At 44.1% G+C, this 22,263-nt stretch overlaps 1 protein-coding gene across 1 annotated transcript in view; it reads right to left on the bottom strand.

Moving 5' to 3' along the window:
* The window catches only part of RASGEF1C (RasGEF domain family member 1C), a 108,971-nt gene extending 108,003 nt beyond the window's left edge, over positions 1–968 (bottom strand). Inside the window, exon 1 of the mRNA XM_054038643.1 lies at positions 873–968. The gene's annotated coding sequence lies outside the window, so the exon portion shown is untranslated. The remainder of the gene's footprint in view (positions 1–872) is intronic.
* Positions 969–22,263: the final 21,295 nt, after the last annotated feature.

Here is a 22,263-nt window from a genome sequence, read left to right as displayed (position 1 = left end):
ATGCCAGCTACTTCCTCGCTAGAAGGCAACACGAGCACCTACAAACTGGAGCCACACATCACTTCGAAACAGGTGTTTGGGACCCACGGAAAGAAGAAAGCATTTCTAAACACACACCCCTCCAGCCTAATTCAACAACTTCAGTGCTACCGGGACGGATCGCCCCACCACTTTGATTTCACTACATCCAATCAGCCCCTAACCACTGGAGATCCTCCAGTCCCACCCAGTTCTCCGGGATGTCTCACAACCGTTCAACTCGGAGGGCAGTTTCATTCCCCTCCAATCTCCCCATCTTTCTCCGGCAACAAATGAACATCCATCGCATCCCTTTGCTAATCAGCTTCGGGCTGCATCATCAATCGATGGAGGAGTGCGCCAGTAAACACAAAAAGTTTACCTTCCCCACAGGAGTAACGCCAGAAAGCTCCTGAAAGCAGATCTGCCCACACAATGCTGTGAAATGCCCAGCCCGAATGCACGCCTCCCCTCCTGACGGGTTTGCAATCACACATTTAGGAACATGCCCCCAGCCAGGCTAGGAGAACACTACAAGGTGCATTACAACGTATTTTGGTCACGTTCACAGAGGTGCCGTTTTCTAAGCAGACAAGCCATCTTTGCAGCCCTGCCAACGTGCCTTTAAAGCCGAGGACGGGGCAGCTCTCTCCTGCCACGTCTGCAGATGGTTTTGTATTTTTTTTAAAAAAAACCAAAGAACCAGTGACCGGCTCCAATGAGCCCTGCACCGGGGAGGGCGCTGAGGTGCCGGTGTCAGGGCGAGCCGCAGATGCTCACCGCGCCTCCAGGCAGCGGGACCATCCAGCGGAGAGAGGCGAACACCAGCGCGCCCGGACGCGGCTTGTACTCACCGCAGCTCCGCCCGCGTTATCCCCCGGCTCCAGCCCATCGGAGAGAGCCCCGCGCCGGCTAAATCCCTGGAGCTCGGCCGGCCGCGCTCCCCAGCCCCCAGCCCAGCTCCCCTCCGCAGCCCCGAGCGCCGACGAGGGATCCGCCCGCCCGGTGCCAAGCCGCTGCCGAGTGGCTGCTGCCGGCTCCGCGCCGCGCCTCCCAGCCCAGCGCGCCTGGGGCGCAGCAGCGAGGGCGGAGAGCGCCGCCTGGCCGCCGCGCTGGGGAACGGGGGCGGAGAGGCCGGCGGCGGAGCGGCTTCGCCCCCTCCCCACGCGGCTTCTAAGGGGGGCGCAGAGCGCCGCTTGCTCAGCCCCCAGGCAGCGGGGGGACCCCGCCTCGCCGGCCCTAGCCCTGCCCAGCGCCGGGGGGGCACTAGGCGGGGCAGGAGACAGGTGCAAGCCCTGATTGCACCCCTCGAGCCCTAGTTGCCTGTCAGTCAGCCCCTGCCTGGGGGGCACAGGGTGCCTGTCCCACACGGGTGGGAGAGGGGGAGCCCTTGTGCTGGGGGCCTGTGGCTAGGGTAGGAAGCAGCTGCCGGTTTCTTTGGGGAGCAGGGAGTCTGCCGCCCCCCCCCCCCGCAGCCGGGGCCCCCACTCCAGTCCAGAGGATTAAAGAGGCAGAAAGCCAGGGCAGGGAGCAGCCCGGGAAGAGGCTAGGGTAGTACAGCTGGTCCCTAATAGAATCATCCGCTCTCTCTTTGGTAATTGGGGCTGGCAGTTGAGCTAATCAACATGGGAGTTTGGCTACTGTGCAGAGTTAGTGGCACAGGCCCCGGGGCCTTCTTCACAACGCAGAACCCCTTGTTGGAGGGAAGGTGCAGGTGTAGGGCATGACAGGCAGAGGAGAGAGACACACTACACTGAAGGTTACAGCTCCTTCTGTGAGCCGCTCCTTGCGGGGATGGGTAATAGAGTTGAAAACCCTGCCCCCTGGCTGGGGCTTAGCCCACAAGGCGGTAGAATAATGAGCAATTTTTTTTTTTTTTTAAGTTCACATTCTTTTAAAAATATATGGCGGGACAAGAGCAGCCGCCTTCACTTTCCTACGCATTTGCAATAGCTTGAACCATTCTGGGTAAGGCTAATTTAGTGCTGGAGAAAAGGTTCAGCCCTGAAGCTACCTGTATCTAGAGAACAGAGGGGGCCAGTGCAAGGGGCCCCTATACTCTGTCACCTCTGAGCAGGAGGGACTAGCTCAAGGGCTGCACAGATCAGTTCAGTCCCTATTTCCATTCAGGCCTGGATCCCTCTTTAGAGACTGCCAACAAGAGCAGGCCATGTATAGGGTGGAAATGTTAGCAAATGGGCCAGGCCCACTAATTAATTTCAGGTAGGCCAAGCAGCCAACGGAGGGTAATGACTTCTGGGCAGTACTGATCTGGAGCAGATTTATTTCACGTGGTGACAGGGTAAAGTGCTCCAGGTTCACATTTTCTGAGCCCTGGAGGACCTGCTAAATAATAAAAATTCTCTAGCCACAGGAGAATTCCCCAGCACAGGGCCTGTGCAAACACCAGCGTGTATGGGACAGGGCAGGAGTTCTCATACTGCACATGACTACTGAGAGTCAGGGTCAATGCAGGTTGCAGAGCTACCATGTGGTAGCCCTGGGAGGTGAGGCTGCCTTAAGCAGGGCAGTTCCTGGCTGTACTACTCTGGGATAGTGGCCCCTAAGCTACATCTCCTGGAGAAGCCCAGAACTTGAACTTTTACTTAAAAAGTCAGCACTATGTATTGAAGACAGAAGGGAGCCCAATGTCCTCTAATCTCAACCTCACTTATAGTAAGTCACTCTCCCACGGTGTTTACTGGATTTAATGAGAAGATGTACATTGTGATAATTATTCTACACATACACCAGAGGGACAGAAGAAATAACTGGCCTGGGGAGGGTTTGAGTGATCTACACTAATGTGCAATCCTCTGCTTACAGTTCTTGCTGCAGGAAGGAGATGAAATGCTGGTACTGGCCCTGGTGCTGTGCACCTGCCCCTCCATGGGTGTGGGCTTCAGGCTGTGCTCTGTAGGTGGTGGAGGGAAGAGGGCTGTACAAGTGAGGGTCTGCTCTCTCCAGCCCTTTCCTCTCTGAATCCCATCATAATGGATGATCCCAGGGAAGCTAACTTTCCACTAGAGCCCGATCCTGTTTTTTTTTTTCTTCCTTCCATTGGAGGATCTTGTCCTTCATTTTTTAATATACCCACTAGAACGAGGTTCCTGGAAGCAGGCAGGGTAGAGACAAGGGACCTATAAGTTCCATAAATAGGTTTCTCTGGTTTCTGTTCTACCTTGGCTGAACATTATACCACACTATCAAAGATGTTCTATTCTAGCTGTCCCTTAATAGGTCCTATCATGTATTGGAAGTGAAAGGCACTATCCCTTGGAAGTGAAAGGCAGGAGAACCTCCCATACAGACACAGTATCAATGATATTGGTCTAGCACGTGATTGTTATTTCCATTTTGCTATGTTTTTAAATTTTGCTTTCTGAAAACACAAAAGCACACAGCCAGTTGATCCTATACTATTAAAAAAAGAACAAGAAGTTCCTTTTAGTGCATAATGGAGGGTTTTATGATCATTTGTCAGTTGCAACAAGCATCACACCAGGCTGAAAGGTCCTCAGCTACTTGAACTTTAATTCCTTGTTGCTAGAATAAAAATGGTAATTTTGACTATTACAGTCATCCAAAAAAGTGATCACGCAGTTCTGAACTCTGAGCAGTTCATAACAGCTATTGTATTTTATGAACTGCTAAAGAAAAACCTGTTAAAAGTCACATCATAAATGTGGCATGCTTCCAGGTAGTGAATTATAGATCTTATGCACTCTCCCTGACATACACACAGTTTATACATACAGGAAACATGTTACATGTCATCCCATTACTTAACTATTTTATGTAATGCCTCTGTTTTTCTATTAATTTGTATCTGCTCTTTTATTTGTCTGTTATCTGCAATATTAAGTGAATGTAATAATCTGAATTACAAAAATTACAGTAAAAAAGTGTAGAGCCTGCCTTAAATTGACAAATACAGGAAAGTATTTGATGGTTGGCAATGCTAAACAGTCGTAGCACAGTTCAATGACAGTTAACACAGACGAGAGGAGAGATGAGTGCCTGAGGGCTAAGCAAATATATGGAGATATACCTAGCTCATAGAACTGGAAGGGACCCTGAAAGATCATTGAGTCCAGGCCCCTGCCTTCACTAGCAGGGCCAAGTACTGATTTTGCCCCAGGTCCCTAAGTGGCCCTCTCAAGAATTGAGCTCACAACCCTGGGTTTAGCAGGCCAATGCTCAAACTGTATAGCAGTGGTCGGCAACGTTCGGCACACGGCTCGCCAGGATAAGCACCCTGGTGGGCCGGGCCAGTTTTATTTACCTGCTGACGCGGCAGGTTCGGCCGATTGTGGCCCCCACTGGCCGCGGTTCGCCGTCCCGGGCCAATGGGGGCGGCGAGAAGCCACAGCCAGCACATTGCTCGCCTGCGCCGCTTCTCGCCGCCCCCATTGGCCCGGGACGGCGAACCGTGGCTGCGGTTGGCCGAACCTGCCACGTCAGCAGGTAAATAAAACTGGCCCGGCCCGCCAGGGTGCTTACCCTGGCAAGCCGCGTGCCGAACGTTGCCGACCCCTGCTGTATAGAATCAGAATTAAAATGGAGTACATTCTTTTCAGATGACATTCTCCATAAGCAACATTGCTGTAAAAAAGGGAATTGTTACATTGTTTGAAAATGTAGATTTTCTGTTCCACAATTTTTTTATTTTTAAATCTGTTGGGAATGTTAGAAAGTTCTCTCAGCCTCAGATCCCCTTCCTCCCTCCTTCCTTTTCCTCCCCCCAAAGGCAAAGAGCCTGGGATGAAGTGGCAGCAATGCAGTTCTGCTCCATGGTTGGGTGATGAAGCAAGAGGGTAGGATTGGTGGAACCTACAGAGTTCATAAGTGCTGTCTATAGAACACTACTCTATGTATGCAGCTAAAAGGGGGATGGGGGGTAGGATAAGGGATTCTTGGCAACGTGAATCCACTGTCCATTCTTCTTTGCAGAGTGGAAATGCAATGGCTGCAGGCCTGGATTTAGTTTTCCCCTAGACCTTTCCCAACACACATCCAGGTTACTTGAGCCGTCTGCTGGGAATAGGGTTTAGCCCTCAGTTGTTGAGCTGCTACGAAGAGGTGGAGGGGAAAGAAGAAAGTGGGTACATGCTGGATTTCATGGGAAGGGTACAGCTCTCTCATAGCTATGTTCCTCAGCCTTGTGGCACCCTGTGTGTTCTAAACTGCAATGCAGACATCAAACTGTGAAGCCAAGTCTTAATAGCATGCTTTTCCATCAGGGATTCGACAGCATACCTCCCATTGAGTGAGTTTTGGCATTGTACACCTATGCCTATGTGGAATTACCATTACTTTCATCCTGTCCTATTTGATCATCCGGAAATTCATTTTATGCCCTTCCTAGCAGAGTGTCTTGCACAAAACTACATTGAGGAAGCAGCAAAAAGAATGCAAATCAACAGCTCATAGGAAGTTGCAGTCTTGCTTATGATTACGTTATTTAAACATTGATTTCCTCTTCTGTCAGGAACCTGATTTTTTTTAAAATGCTTGCACTGCCCATTGTCTCTGTGACAGACACCAGAGATGTGTATCAATTACACAATTGTCATCCAGTAAGTACTGCAGAGTAATTTGATTCAACATAATTAGAAATTTTAAGTTGCAGCAAAACATTTTTATTCCTTTTTAACAAGACACCTGTGAGACAGAAGGGAAAAAAATGAACCACAAACTAGATATGAAATAAACGAAGTGATAACATTGAGATGTTCAGCAAAGTTACACCACATACATATATTAACTGGCCAAAAATATACAAAACATTGTAAAAAAAAGTATTTTCAGAAGTAGTCAGAAATATCCTAGAGCCAATATTTTAGTCCCTTCTTAGTTCTGCATTTTAAAAGCAGCACTTGTTGGTATTAGCATTAAAAGGGATAATCCCCTGGCTTCACACAGCTTTGTGACAGTGATGTTCTAGCATCCCTCCTCCCCACGAAAGGAAGGAGAGAGAATACATGTAGCAATAGAGCAGGGGTCAGCAACCTTTCAGAAGCAGTGTGCTGAGTCTTCATTTATTCACTCTCATTTAAGGTTTCGCGTGCCAGTCATACATTTTAACGTTTTTAGAAGGTCTCTTTCTATAAGTCTATAATTTATAACTAAACTATTGTATGTAAAGTAAATAAGGTTTTTAAAATGTTTAAGAAGCTTCATTTAAAATTAAATTAAAATGCAGAGCCCCCTGGACCGGTGGCCAGGACCCGGGCAGTGTGAGTGCCACTGAAAATCAGCTCACGTCCCGCCTTCGGCATGCGTGCCACAGGTTGCCTACCCTTGCAATAGAGTATGTTTCCCTGCCTCCGTTCTGTCTCCGCCTCCCTTCCCCCCCGACCCACCCCCTCAAATGAGCTGCCATGGAGGGAGCTCATGCAGAGACTACCCTTTTGGCTGCCCCGTATCCAGCCCTCCCCCCTTACTCAGCACAGCCACATCTGTTTGGCTGCCCCCAAAACGTGGATTTGTCCCTTTGCCATTATCTAAAAGCTAAACACAGTTCTTTTGATGAAGGAAAGAAAGCAAGCTGGCAAAAGGGGATATTTTTATCCTCAGTCTCTGAACCAGCCTAGGCTCAAATATATTCTGTGACAATACTGACTGGCTCCCCGATAATTAGCCCCTAGAAATGGACTGACATAGCTACTACACACACACACACACACACACACACTTACTTCTTGGTTGTAAAGTCAAGTTTGCAGCAGTTAACAGTATTCTCCCTGGGAGAACTCCACCTGCTGGTTTTGGGTTAATATTAAAACGAATGAGCAATTATCCAATCAGATTGACTTTGTGCACATCAGTTTATTTTATTTGCTTTGTAAATTGGGCCCATCACTGAGGGTACGTCTTCACTACCCGCCGTATCAGCGGGTAGCAATCGATTTATCCGGGATTGATATATCGCATCTCGTTAAGATGCGATATATTGATCCCTGAACGCGCTCACCGTAGACTCCAGAACTCCATCAGAGTGAGCGGCGGTAGCGCAGTTGGTGGGGGAGCCGCGGCCGTCGATCCCGTGCCGTGTGGACCCCAGGTAATTCGATCCAAGGTACTTCGACTTCAGCTACGCTATTCACGTAGCTGAAGTTGCGTATCTTGGATCGATCCCTCCCTCCCCCCAGTGTAGACCAGCCCTAAATCTCTAGCCCTGCACATAAACATAAACAGAGAAAGAACATATTGACCACTGCCAATTCAATGCATCCTCCTCCTCAGGCAAAAGCCTGAGGAAGTTGATGAGGTTTACACTGCGCCCTGAAGGCCATAAACTCATGCTTTGTTAGACCAGCAGGAGGAGTGAATTTCAGTCAAGGGCTCTTCCTCAAGAACTCTCAGCCAGCCACTATCAGAGTCCAGGTCAAAGACTTCAATGCAAAAACAGTCCATTTGATTTCCACTGCTGTGATGGTAGAAAGGACGAGAGCAAGCTCTAAGGCAGCCATTAACCGCAAGCCACATAGGGAATCCATAGATCAAAACACAACACCTTGAACTGCACCCAGAGCAAGAACATTGGATGTTGATGAATGAGTGTGACGTATTCTCTGCTAATTATATAGGTAGCTAGGCAGATATGCTGCCCAATTTTTAAACAAAGGAATCCATCAAAAAATTTTAAGCCATAGTCAGTGAGAGAAGCAATGTTCCCTGGGTAATATACGCTCTGCCTGCAAAACATCTGACTCCATACTCATTCCTTCTCCAACAACAAACAACCCCTAGTAATTTCATAGCCAATTCCATCAGTCCTACAACCCTGACCCCGTCAATATCTCTTGCCCTACTGTGCTTCTCCCTCCTTAGCATCTCATGGAGGATTCCCTCCCTGCTTGGTAGCTATTCCACATGGTGGCAGCAGCAGTGGTGGCAGTTGGGAGGGTTGGTCTGCTGCCTCTGGTGATTTTGGGGTGCATGTAAGGGGGATGACTCACCTGCAGGAGAATGGGATACAAAAGGAGTTTCTCCGTGTAAACGCTTGTCCTCTTCCCCTCCCCCCCCAATATTTGTTTCTCTCAATGCACAGTATCTACATGGCAAACACTGCATAGCTTAACACAACAATATTATAATGCTTGCTGGACTGAGGAAATAGGTCTATGGGGGAAAGGGAGGAGTTGGACTGCTTGACAAGTGAAGGATCTTTAGACCTTTGAATCAGAAAAGAGAGCACTTATTGATCCAAGCAGGACAGCTTCTGAGAAATGTGGCATTAGTGAGATAGACACAGAGCAGGATAAGGCCCTTGCTGTTTGCACAGATTCAGTTCAATGGCAAAATTCCTATTGACCTCCACGATGCTAGAAAATGCCCTGAATGAGATGGCAAGGCTATATTTTTGGGGGAGCCGAGAACTAGTGTGTTCATTTGGGACAAGACAGGGGCATAGTTTTGTTGTGACCAATGAGGGTCACAGGCACATTAGTATTTGACCTGGTAGCTTGGAGAAACCACAGCACCGTGACACTCAAGCTACACCTACATTTGGAACCGGCTGTGTCATTCCCAGCACAAGCAGACATACTTTTGTTAGCTCTCATTGAGCTAGCGTAACGCGGACAGACTCCGGTCATCTTGGGCCGGGATCAAACCTGGGACCTCTGGAGCTTAATACATGAGCCTCCCTACTATATGAGCTAAAAGACACATCCCTTAGCCAAGGCTGTAGCAGACTCACTCACTCGCTCGTGTAGCTGCCACTAGAGGGAGACAGAGTGCCACACCAAGCAGGCCTGAGTTCCGCTAGCACTAAAAACAGTAGCGTAGCCACAACACCATGGGCAGTGGTGAGCTGCGAGAGGGGCTAGCTTCCCTGAATACAAACCTGTCCAGACCCTGCAGGTATATGCTTGGGGCAACTACCCCATGCTGGTTGTGCTACCACAGCTACTATTTTTAGTGCACTAGCTCCAGGAGAGTTAGTATATGTCTAGTCAAGCTGTAACTCACATTCCCGGCACCAAGTGTAGATGTAGCCGAAATGGCTCCTTGCAGCTGACAGTTATTTTGACAAAGCCCCTAGATAGTCTGTAATGGAAGAACTATTTTCATCTCACGCTGGATCTTTTCTTCACAGATCAGATCCTAATGACTCTCCAGGCTCGGACAATGGTGCGGTTGAGAAGGGTAGAAATGACAAGCTTCAGCTCACACCACCAAACAAAAGCCTTCAGTCAGGGTATTTATTGTAAATACAAGTATCAAGTGAGAGGGCTTCCATTTCCTGACAGTATTACTCTCCAGAGAGTGTTTTCTGTGGAAAGATCTATTACATCACTGACCACTGGAATGTGTGTTGAGATGGGTTAATCCAAGTTAAAAACCACAATAAATAAGGGGGCTTCAGTTCTTCTCGCTGGACAGAATGTACCGAGTTTGGGAGCTATTGAGAAACTCTACTGACAAACGGAACTAAACATCAGGGGCAGTCTCATGTAATAATTGCAGTGGTCACTACTCTCAAGAAATTCATCTCAGTCCAGGATTAAAGAGGTTGGCTGGTGCATTATGGCCCCAATTCAGCAAAGCGCTTAAACCCATGCTTAAAGTTAAGCACATGCTTAAGTCCTATGGAAGTCATTAAAGATAGGCAAGTGCTGTAATGCCTACAGAGAACTCAGTGATGGTTAGACAGCTAGAGAGTGGTGACCAACCTTTTTCAGTACCGACCATGATTGCTTCATTGTGCTTCCCCTGTTCATTTGTTGTATCCACCTGTTGCCTATGAGCTTACATTGTGAGTTCTCTGGGGCAGGGGCTGTCTCGGTTATTTATTTGTACAGTGCCTACCAGAATGGAACCCTAGCTTCTAGGAACTATCAAAATACAAATTCATAGCAGCAGTAATGGATTTAAGCAGGTGCTTAACTGTTTTGCTGAATCGAGACCTCTATTCTGAGTCTCAGTTACTGGTGTTTTCTTCTGTGTATGGAATGGGTCATTACTCAGCCTAACCTGATTTCAGACTGTATGTGCCTCTGTTCATGTTGCCTTACTGGACTTTAATAGGGTTACAGCAGAAGAGAATAGGGCCTTGAAGAGATTAAAAAATTTGCAAAATCTTTAAGATTTCAGCTGATCTATTGAATAGGCAAGTCTCTGTTCTCGCCAGGATTCCAGCTAGGTGACAGTAACAGATCACTGTACAAGTCAAGAGCCAGTGAAGGTGCAGAAAGTTTATACAATAGCTTAATTTGCTGATAAGGCTCAAACTAGCTATTAATCAGAAACATGTTGAAGAGGACATCAGCAATCATTCAATGTTCCATTGAAGCACATCCTGTGTGCAGATCACATGCTGAACTTAGTGCTTCTATAGTAGAGAATGAGGTTTGGTGAAGTACTGTACAAAGGTAGGTAATTGAGATACATTTGCAAGAGCTTGACCTCAAGGCTGCTCTGTTTCACTGGCCTAATGGCTTTGAAATAACCTGAGTCACAATAGGGTCAGGCTGGCAGTCGTTAGCTCGTTGGGAAGATAAACTTGGCGAAATTTGGAATCTGCTGCTTCACCATGTGAGAGACAATGAACTGGATACACCTTGTATAGTTTTATCAGGTTGTGACGGGTTGGATCACAGAAACCCCCTTGGGAGCTGCCACCCGATGTGTAAAGACTACCCCTGCTTCTGTTTTCCCTGCCAGCTCAGGATTCCAGCACCCTGTCTTGCTGAGCCAGACACTCCCGTCTGCTCCAACACAGACCCAGGGTCTGAATTACGTGCCCCAAAGCTGCAGGTTTACCTGAAAACAGCTCACAGAACTGTGTTTGTCTTTAGCACTCAGATACCCAACTCCCAATGGGGTCTAAACCCAAATAAATCCATTTTACCCTGTATAAAGCTTATACAGGGCAAACTCATACATTGTTCACCCTCTAACGCTGATAGAGAGATATGCACAGTTGTTTGCTCCCCCAAGTATTAATACATACTGAGTAAATTACTAAATAAAAAGTGATTTTATTAAATTCAGAAAATAGGATTGAAGTGGTTCCAAGTGGTAACAGACAGAAGTAAGTCGCCAAGTAAAATAAAATAAAATGCGCAAATCTATGTCTAATCAAACTAAATACAGATAAGATTCTCACCAGTTCCAGAATGCTCCCTTTTACAGGCTAATCTCCTTTTAGCCTGGGTCCAGCAATCACTCTCACTCCCTGTAGTTACTGTCCTTTGTTCCAGTTTCCTTCGAGTATCCTGGGGGGAGTGGGGGTGTGTGTGGAGAGGCTCCTTCTTTAGCCAGCTGAAGACAAAATGGAGGAGTCTCCCACAGATTTAAATAGACTCTCTCTTGTGGGTGGAGACCCCCCCTCCTATGCAAAGTCCAGTTCCAAGATGGAGTTTTGGAGTCACCTGGGCAAGTCACATGTCTCTGCATGACTCAGTCTTTACAGGCCGAAGCCATTGTCCACATGGTATCTTGTATGTCTCCAGGAAGACTTCTTATGTGGATTGGAGTATTCCAAGATGCATTGTTCCCCAAGTGCTTCCTGATCAGGTACTTAACCTTGCAAATTCCTTCCTAAAGAAACTGACCAAATGCCTCACAAAGCTTACTTAGAAACCAAGCAAGTATACAGCCCATATTCTTAACCTCAAGTAGAAAATGATATATGTGTACAGATAGGATGAATAGGTATAGTAGACCATAACCTTTACGGAGATATATTACATGGCACACGCAGCACAAAACATATTCCAGTTATGTCATACATACATTTATAAGCACCCCCCCATAAAGCCTTATGGGGTACACTGTCACGCAGGTAGTAAATTCTAACACTGCATGATAAACATTCCATTACTGAGGGACCTTCCTAGCGGTATTAAGTAAAGGCCTGACCAACCTCCCTGGGGCTTCCATAGGAGTTGGATGAGGGCCTAGGAGAGGAACACCTTTAGATGCAACCTCTGCCTGAAGGGAAGAGAAGAGATATCACTGACTGAGGTCATGTGCTATATTACAACTTAAAAAAAAAAATTGTATTGGTTTGCGGGGAGGGGGTGTATTTTTGCTGGGTTCAAGACAAAAGGGCCACATCCTCGGTTGATGTAAAGCAGTGTAGCTCCCTTGACTTCAATGCTGGTTGTCAGCAGCTAACAAGCTGCTCCAAAAATAGACCATCCATAAAATCAGAAGCATATGCCTGCCTGCTTGCCCAATCACAAAATAAAGCATGAATCATGGCTCAAGGACAAGGTAAGGGAAATCAGAAAGTAAATAGCATAAATGGTGAAAAGTAAATTAACTAATAGATTTAAGATTTTATAACAGGTTTAAAAATATTTTACTTGATTTGTCCCTTTAAACATTCATTGATCACACAAGGAAATGGTGTAAAAATCTTGTTTTTAAGAGGAAAATAAGTATTTGAGTAAGAATCACAGGATACTTTCAATTAGAAACCTTAAAGCAGAAATGTATTGCTAATGTAATTAGCAATCTGAGCTGAAACAAATCCCATTTGAACCAAAGAGAGGTGAATAATCCATTGCCCTTATAAGATTTTCATTGGCAGGAAAGGTAATAAATATAAAATAATGATGGGCTGATGAGCCAGTCACGAAAGCTGTGGCTGGTATCACTGGGGGAAAGAGATCACTCAAGAGTATTTGGTAGTAAGAAAGAAGCCAAGTTTGAAAGTGCAAAATCTATTTTATAATCCACGGTTTCAAATGCATATTGAGTTCAAACTGAATGACCAAGATGCCAGTAAGAGGGAATCCCTTGTTAGTTAAGTTTCAGATAAATCAAAACATCAAGTTATTTATTCCTGCAATGCGACAGACCGTGTGCTGTTACATGTACAGTACTATTCTCGATTCCAGCTAAGACTGGAAGGTGACAGTTCACTTTAATTTACTTTAACTAGTTCAGATTATGTAAACATTAATTTCACACTTATGAGTTTAGATAATAGATACTGTCAAAATTATAATTACAAGAAAAATGCATGCACAAGAAGAGAATGGACTGCTGAGCAGCAGGTCTAAGAAAGAGAAAGCTTTTCTGCAGAGCTTTGCTAGGGATAAAGAGAAGTCTGTGTTGGCAGGGGATCGCATCATATGGATCCTGCAGGAAGAGGAGCACCGGGATGGCAGTTTGTGTATTCAAGTCCAACCTTGAAAATAATTTCTTTGCCATGTTCCATCAGAATATGTTCTCTTCCTGTGGGGTCAATTTTTAAACTCGACTCTCATGCAGTCTCTGAAATCCTGCTTTGAAGAAAAAAGTCCACTAGTTTAAACACAAAATCATGTCGCGCCCCATTCAGGCCCATCTCTGCCTCTTCCTGTCTGGGAGTTTATAGCAAGCTCATTATGGCAATAACTGAATACCTTTCTAAAAGATTTTAGAAAGCCAACACACACAAAACATTTTTGTGCTTAGGTTAGGAAGGAGGGAGCAGAACAATCTTTGCAGTCCTATTTCTTCCATTATTGCCTCTTTCCTTCCACTCACTCCTGGGGGTTGGTTACTATTGTGGGAAAGAGATGGGTCTTACATTGCATACTGAAGGTGTCAGGATTCGATGCCACTAATCCTCAGTGGTAGGATTTCCCATAGACAAAGTGTGCCTGCCTAGAAAGTTCTGTTCCCTGAGTCAAGGGGCGTCACTCTTCAGGGTGCATCGTGCCTCATGTTCCTAATTGTTGCAGTTGGTCCTGACTGTGGAGAGAAATGGTGATGTCTCAGGGACTATGTCATCTTGTTATCATGTACATGTAAGAGTTCCACCCAAATTGGCAATCACTGCAGTTCTCTAGAGTCTGATTTTAGTGCCTGGTCTTCACATTAATATAAAATAAAAAATAATATATGGAGATATACCTCTCTCATAGAACTGGAAGGGACCAGTTGACAGGTCCTCAAGTCCAGTCCCCTGCCTTCACTAACAGGACCAATTTTTTGCCCCAGATCCCTCAGTGGCCCCCTCAAGGATTGAACTCACAACCCCTGGGTTTAGCAGGCCAATGGGCAAACCACTGAGCTATCCCTGCCTTCTGATGCATACTTCTTCTATTAACTGTAAGAGTTCTCAGGCTGTCCAGCAGGGAGCTCACTGAAGCAGACCAGCGCTGCTCATAAAGAAGAAAAAAAACCTTCACTACTGGCCAGAACATTCAACCATTCAGAGCAATAGTTTTCCCTATATAATGTGGCACTTTAACCCATTACAGATGGGCAATTAATCTATAAAGATGGGTCTGAACTGGAACGCCAGAAGCAAACCCTCTCAAACTTTCCAAGCTTGAATCTAATTCAGCACTTCATGGCCTAGGTCCAACTCGACAACAATACAATCTAAGGTCGTTATGAAGGAAGCATCGACACAGTACAAAGACATGCTACAATGGCATCTGCGTAGCATGGTTACTTTCTATACTTCTAACAAGAAAACAGTGGGTAAAAGATGAGGTTTTTTTTCCTGGTTATTACAGTGCATTCAGGCTGGGGCCATCTCTATCAAATCCACCCCATTCACAGAGATGGGTAACAGTGAAAGCACTTCAGCAAGCAGATCTTTATTCACTTCAGCTTATGCTGAATGAGGATTTCTATCTAGGTATTTATACTGAGTAAAGTCTATTGGCTTCTTTGTTTCATCTCTCATGGTCCTCTCCCCTAATCATAAGTATGTGGTTAGTTATAACTTTTCCCTTCTTTTAACTATTGTGGAAAACCATAGTGGAAGAGCAGGATTCACTTTTTGACCAGATAGGAACTCTTTTCCAAAGCTAAGAGTCTCAACTAAATCATAAGTTGATGAGAAGAACCTTTTCTCCAGCTCCTACAAGAAAAGCCGCCGAGGACCCAGTAGGGAACCAGTTACGATTTTGGCAGCTCATCACTGACTATACCCACTCCAAAATAGCTACCGAGGGCACAACACCTAGCCCTGTCAGTTTAGTGTGTCCAAGTTCTTAGGTTCACTTCCTGTCTAGGTACTTTGCTAAACAGCCTGGTGGCAGAAATCTTGGTCCTTGTTAATTAGAGATGGCTGAAATGTTTAAAGTTTCAAAATGATTTGTTGCATCCCAATGTTCCTAGGAGGAGAAACCACTTATCAGGAGTAGATAAACGAGGGATATGCGAGTTGTATGGGAAATGAATGGCTGTGTTTTACATGGAGACTCATTCTATCTGAATTAGAGACAATTAACCGCCCCCCCACCCCCAAAACCGAGGAAGATGACTCCAGATCAAGAACCCTAGATCTCTTCCCAGCAGAATACCTGTGCCTTGCCCAGCACTGAAATAGGACATGACACTTTAGCACAATGAATACATTGCTTGAGATGTGATGGCAACTGTTACTTTTACCAGACACTAGCAATCAGTTGTGGGATGATGAAGCCAATACAGATAATCTGTTTACATACAACTAGAGCTTCTGTTTTTTAGGGTCAATTTCTTTTTTTATCCATGGTGTATTCTGAGCAACTAAAGTTTTTTGTAGATGTCAAAAAAATGGGGGTTTGGGGGCTCTGTATACACTAATGAGTAATCTCTGTAATGTTCCCTAGTGTGATTCTGTAGTACTCTTTCAAACAGCACGATGTTAAAGTGCACTGGGGAGTGTACCAGCAAGGTCTACATCAGTAGTTCCCAAACTGGGGGGGGTGGAGGGGGGGGCAGGGAGGGACCATCACCCTGCCCTGCTCTTCCCTGACCCTGGCCCCAGCTCCCACTCTAGGACACATTCTATTACTGGTAAGGGGGGAACAGGGAGGAGAAGGACAGGAAAAGTTTGATTGGGGCCATTGGTCTATATGGACCAATGTGCAACAAGTTAGTGGGCTTTTGAAATCTATACTGAGCAGTGATGTAGACTGTGTGAACAAGCCCTTAGATACAAGCAACCATTTCTAGTTTTATCCAATAAGCACTGACTTTTTTGTTATTGTGGGTGTTTTATAGGTTAAAACTGAAAATCAGAAGCCCTACATATAAACCATGCAGAGGACTTGTAATCTTGACAAACCAATAGACCATCTCAGGGGCAAAATAATAGATATGATTTTAAAAGGGGGCATACAGAACAGGATAGAAAGAAATTGGGGGAAGGAAGCATCCCTTGCACCCCACCTCCTGGACATGATCATCTATCTAAAAGATGCATTTGAAGATTTAGGGGCACTTGCATATGGAAAAGCAAGCTCAGCAAGAGAAGGTTATAATGGTTGCATACAAACGCATGAAATGGAGAGGTCTAAAAAGAGCTATTTACAGGAATATGTTATAGGCCAGCTAGGCAAAGAGTAACTGGGCTGTGAAATAACAGTCGATAAAAATGGCTACAAAGCGGCCAAATATCTTGGTAATGGAAGATTCTCTCTCTTCAGATGAATGCAAAAACACCATTTGTGAAAATAAGGTTGGGAATATATTTGCAGATTTTGCATAGGATTGCATTTTTAAAATTCAATAAGTGTAACAGACTAGGAACCAATTGGTACAATGCTTGATTAATAAATAAAGAGGTTAAAATTGAAGCCATAGACACAGGGGAGAATCTGGACAAGACTAAGCACAACCTAGTTAGGTTTTAAATGAAAAGGAGCACCAAGGATGGAAGGCAAACTACACTGAACTGCAGCCAAACCTTTCAAAGTATATTATTCTGCAATGAGATGGTAAATCAGAACATCAGATTATTATTTATTCCCAGTAGTGTTCACAGTGTGGTAGATTTTTGCAAACAGGAAAGAAGGCAGGGTGTATGCCCTGTGGAACTCAGTCTAAAGACAAAACAGTAGAGGTAATATATTAGCTGAGCAATCAAAGGAGTGATTGGCCACATCTTGGTAATATATGGTTACACTAAGTTTTATATCCCACCAGGAGGATGTATGCATATCTAAATTATTCCCAATTACTTCTCAAAACTCATAAGTCAGCTAGTTTCTCCATAGCATCATGGATAAAGTGGCTCCTTAGGAGTGACCAGACTACAGAGAGGTTGTAGCCTTGCAGATACTTCTCATCCCGCAGGGTTGTTTCATGCAGATGGGGTGGGGTTGTGCAAGATGCTGACAAACAGGCAGATGAAGATCAACACAGGCATCATTGACAGGGTGGACGTGACACAGAACAAGGGCAGTTAAGGGAGGGGTAGAATTACACAGGGTGCTGATGGGGATGACAGGAGTAGGAACTCAGTTGGGGCAGCAAAGAGTCAGTGGGTGGCAGTATTGTCCAGTGGACAGAGCACACAATTAGGAATCCAGAGACCTGGATTCTAGATCCAGTTCTGCCACTTGCCTTCTTTGGCAAGTCACTTCATCTCTCTGCCTCAGTTTCCACTTCTGTAAAATGGGGATAATGATACTGAGCTTTTGTGAGTTGCTTTGAGATCTGATAAAAGCGCCACACAAGAGCTACATATTATTAAATAAGAAGGTGAACTGGTCAGAATGGTGGGCAAGGAAGATTGTTTTAGCGGCAGTGTTTAGTAGAGGCCGGGGGGGGGGGGGGAGAGGAGCATTGCTTTTGGGGAGGGCAGCACGGAGGATGGTGTAGTAGGAATCTAAGTCGGGAGAAGAGGGCCTGAAAGAACATTTAGGGTAGGGATCGAAAGAACAGAATGAAACTTAGGCATGTTATTTAGGATGAAGCAGAGGGATTTGGACAAAGATGAGTGGGGCAAGGGGGAGAGGAGGCAGAGATAATACCATGGTTATAGGCTTGAGTGATGGGGAGGATGGTGGTGCTGATAGTGTGCTGGAAAGTTTGGAGGATAGATAAGGACATTGGTTTTTGCCATATTAAATTACGATAACGATGCCTTGGCAACACCAGCATTTTTCTATAAATTTTCCACCATCGCACCACCACCAGGGTAGCTGGTAAGAGTGACCAGCACCTGCTGCTGGCATTATAACCACAGTGTCATCTAGATCTACTATGATGAATATGCAGAAAACCAAGTGGATGGCAAAAAATTATCAAATGTCACACTGGGCACAAACAAGGCCTTGCCATCCCTGTTAATTATACAGAGAGTCAATTGGCTGGCAAAGTTAATTATGCAGAGTCAAATGAGCAGCAAAACAAGTGATTTGGGCAGAATAATAGACCATTAGGCAGTGACAAATGGCAAAAGAAGTTACAGGGGAGGGCGGGGTGGTGGTGCGGCGCTGGGTCACGCGGGACAGACACTGGATTTTCCAGTAGCAGAGGCTGGCAGAATGTTAGCCCACACTTGATGAACCTGCAGAGGTATATGTCCCATAGCAGCTTCTAGTGCCTGTTCTCAGCTGATTGTAGGGGGCAGAAAGATGGCAGCTCTGCACTGGCTTTGGGGAATGCAGACTAGATTCTCAAATTGCCTCGGCCACTTAATTATGGTGTGACCTCACACGAGACACTTATTGCTCTCATTGCACAGAGAGGCTAAGCAAATAGTGAATTCTCTTCAGATGGCTGTTATATTGATTTATGAGGTAAATGTTGATTGAGGTAGAAGTTAAATATATATTTATATTTATCATTACATACATTCAAAATGCCTTTATCAGGCATAACCTGGAAATCAGTCCATCATGCTTACAAATTGTTATTCCTGTGAAATTAAACCCTAAAGTAGTGAGGAAGGTGGAGGATCAGACAAAAATATTTGTTAGTAAATAGTTTTCACAGAACTCACTGCAGTCTGAGTGCACATCCTTATAAGAAAACAGAAATTTACTAATATTTGACAGTTTTAAGCCAGTCAAGATTCCTCCCCCGACCCCAGCCCCACAGTATGCAGGCTTGGAACCATTAGAGTTTTATTGGAAAAATGTTGGTAAATATTGATTTCAGCATCCACACAGACAAAATATTTCTATTGATCCTAATTGAAATGTACAGATAAGCAAAGTAACAAAAATGCTGCTTGAGAACTTAGAGTTTGATTTAAGGATATTTTATACATTTTGACATGTGATGTTGACAACTTGTGCTTTAACAATTATAACGCTAACTTTGAATCTCAAGATCTATCATAATTAATAATTATAGTCTGACCCCCTCATGATTTTCCAGAAACTGAATATTTAAATCACTAAATATGCTTAAAAGCCATCATTTTGCACAACTGAAAATTTAGATAATATCAATGTTAAAGCATTTTATTTTTATCAAAATAAACAAATAAGATTAGAATTCTGACAAGTTTAGAAATGAGACACAGAGGGTTTAATGAATAGTTTGTAAAGGACTTGGATATCCTGGGATCAACAGTTATATTACCTTGAAATTATTCACATATTACAAGAACAACAACAGCTATCAAGTGGCCTGAAAAGGAGATTGGGGGGGGGGGGGGGGTGAGGGGAAAAGGAGAAGAGAAGAGGAAGAGGGTCTTTTTTGGGGGGCACAATGAATAAAGAAAGCCAGAAAAATCTGACTGGGGTTTTGTGTTTGTCCCCCGCACCCCCCTTGTTTTTAATATTAAAAAAATTAGATCCTGTCAATCCAGTGATAACTGGAGAACTATGAAAGGGAATCTCATGACCCAAGGAGAGTGAAATTTGAGCAGTTCAGAGGAGAAGGAATATTTAGTCCCTCTGTCTAAAATTGTTTTTGCTTGTTAATGCACAACTCCAATGGCTAATTAACATGTTGAAAAAAGCAAGCCTTTGTTAAAAATTCATCAACATCTTCAATTAGTGTGTGAGAACTAACAATACGTAACCTGTGAGACACCACCCACAGGATCTTCAGGAAAAAAACAAAACAATGGAGCCCACAGTTAATATTTCTCATATTTCCATGGCCTTTTCTACACAGGAAAGTGTTTGCAGTGTAAACTGCTTTATGTCTACTTACAAATAATCTTTGCTATATTATCCTACAATAAGGTTGCTTCTGAGGCTGAATAATTATTTTGGAATGAGTTTTATCTTAACCTTATAGCAGTAAAAGAACAAGGGAAAAATGACAGCCCTAAACCACTAAAGGGCTTATACAAATCATAATGGAGCAGCAGCAACCAATCCAACTTTAAAAAAAAAATTGCTTCTAGATCACCTTGGATTCATGTAATGTTCTTCTTGTCAAGCCATCTTACAAGAAACTTCAAAATGATATGTTACAAAGGTTTAGAAAACTAATTAACAGTAACATTTGGCTTATTTCCAAGGCCATTTCCCCCAACATAGGCTAAATATCAAAGTTTTGATCAATGCTACTTTCAGTCCTTTGTAATGGGAAAAATCTAACAAAATTGGGAGTAGCTCAGCATAATTAGCAGCTAGTCAAATATATATTTCCCCTTTTATTTACTCAGTGCATACTTTAATCATGAAAAAAAAAAAACATTAAAACAATCCTAATCAGCTGTTTCTACATTCTGGCTGAGAAACTTATTTGTTCTCTACTTGGATCAACTCTTAAGAAAACAAATCCTACAAAGTGCACTTAGGTAAGCTTAGTTTTTTGATGACTGCATCTGAAAACCGTTAATAAAACTGCTGAAGGGAAAAAAGGGAGACAAACATTTTGTTTGTCTGGTAGGTGGGATGAAGCCATTTAAAGGTGTGTGTGTTGTTCTGGAGGGGAAGAATGGAGTTTTAACAAGTTCGTAGATTGAGTCAGAATCTGAACTTTCTTTAGGCCCTTTGTACTAGCTTGAGTAATTTAATATTAGCTGGTTTGTCTGGGTTTATGAGATTTTCACCCACATCAATATTTTGTGGATTGCATTCTATCTCTAAGACATTAGCTCTCTGACCCTAATCTTATCACACTATCATGTTGTTGTTGTTGAACTTTTGTCGTGAAGATGCCCCAGGTTTCAGATGTCCATAGGAGGAAAGCTCTGAAGGCTTTTTACTCTCGTATGTCCCTCCTGGCAGGTCATGGTACTACAAGCCAATTGAGTTTTTATTTTGAAGAAAAAAAAATCTATTAACATAACTGACTTAACATTTGCTCTAAGGGAGTCTGAGATAACAAGCATGACTCAGAAATAGAACACTGCCTTATTAAGAAAGGAAAGGTTGAGAACAGTTATAAAAATGGTGTTTTCTTGTAAAGGGGATTTCCCTGCATGTTTACCACATCACATTACCTTACAGGAATAAGAGCTGCAGCAGGGAAGTAGTCTCCCCTGTGCAAAAAAAACCCTGTCCATCTTTACCCATAAGAACCCCCCCTTCTCCCCTCAGCTGTAGGGACATCCCATGTTGTAAAGGGACTTAAATGCTAAGGAACTTAAAATGGATGTCTTTGAATTAATGAAGTCATCTTTGAATGTACACAAGCACTGCAAAGCTCTTGGACTTCCACGAGGCTGCTGAAAATATTAGAACTGGTCTGAAATTGGAATTTCCATTCCATGGGAAATTCCAACATTTTGAAATTTCCTTTTGTCTCAAACCCAACCTGAAATTTCAAATTTCAACATTTCCACTGCAACAAAAATTTTGAAGTGCCACAACAACTTTATCAAAATGCTTCATTTTGAAAAGCAAAAAGCCCTTTGTTTCAACTTTATTGTTTTGGCCATGATCGTACAGAATATAAATTGAAATGAAACACCCAACCGGATCTAAATAAAGCACTTCAATTTCTCATCACAAAATTCAACGAAGTGATAAGTTCCCACAAAAATGTTTTGATTTTGTGGAATCAGCATTTTCCAATAGAAAACTGTTCTGCTAGAAAATTTGAGCCGCTCTAATTAACGTGTGTAGTTTGATAAAGTAGATCTAGTTCTACAACCCCTGCTCACAAAAGTGTGGGGATACAGCTAGACCATCATTCACAAAATGAGAGTGCTGTAGTGAGGACCTCAGTATTATAGTCTCTTATTGGCCAAGCAAAAGAAGTCTGTACACTCAATTGATAGCATTTTCCTGTTTGTCTATATGTAACACAACAACTTTGGAATATTGCAGCTGATCACAGCCAAGATTTCAGGAAATTCTAGGCAACAATGAATAGCCCTATTAATTTCAATGAAAATCAGAAAACATAAAAAAATCTGATTGTAGAAGTACTCCTGTTCTTTTTGTGGATTGTAGAAGTGTAGACTCACCTCTAGGGGGCACCTGGGGGCTAGGTGTTGCCTAGCCTAGTTGCTCTTGTCCAGAGGTGGGTCACCTCTTCTTGCAACTCAGCCCTCTGGTTCCACACCCCTTTCAGGTACTCTAGTCCCAAGTCCTTGGACGGCTTTTGGCGGGAGCAGTGAGGAAAGGGTAGGGGTGGGGGGCAAGCAGCAGG

Source organism: Malaclemys terrapin, chromosome 8, assembly GCF_027887155.1.
Source record: "Malaclemys terrapin pileata isolate rMalTer1 chromosome 8, rMalTer1.hap1, whole genome shotgun sequence".
Classification (NCBI taxonomy): Eukaryota; Metazoa; Chordata; order Testudines; family Emydidae; genus Malaclemys; species Malaclemys terrapin.
The sequence above is the reverse complement of the archived record's forward strand: the minus strand, read 5'-3'. Positions and strand labels throughout refer to the sequence as shown.